Here is a 550-nt window from a genome sequence, read left to right on the forward strand (position 1 = left end):
GAGAGAGAGAGAGAGAGAGAGAGGCGGGGAGTAGATAGATAGATAGATAGATAGATAGATAGATAGATAGATAGATAGATAGATAGATAGAGAGGGAAGAGAGACAGAAAGAGAGGGAGTGAGATCATGTTTGTATATATTTATGTATCGATTGTGCTCATCTACTTTTAATTATTTGAAGGTTTCCTGAAGCGTAGGAGCCGGTATCTGACAAATATACAATGCTCTAGCACTAAACTGGGGGAACAAAAGTGATGTTTCATTTTAACATTTTGAAACGTTTGGCATATGTTTATGTTATCGCTTATTGACAGTGTTTGTAATGTGCGAATTAGATGGTTGGTTTTACTCACAAATATAAGCGCACCAATTATTTTGCGTGCATATGCGAATTATTTTCTATGTTTTTATGTATGTGTAAATAGATGGATGTACAGATATACAAGCTAGCCAGATATACACAAAAAGACATATATGTACATATGTGCGTATGTGTGTGCATGTAGTTTTGTTTGTGAATGTATATATATATATATATATATATATATAT

The sequence above is a fragment of the Octopus bimaculoides genome, chromosome 1, assembly GCF_001194135.2.
Source record: "Octopus bimaculoides isolate UCB-OBI-ISO-001 chromosome 1, ASM119413v2, whole genome shotgun sequence".
NCBI lineage: Eukaryota > Metazoa > Mollusca > Cephalopoda > Octopoda > Octopodidae > Octopus > Octopus bimaculoides.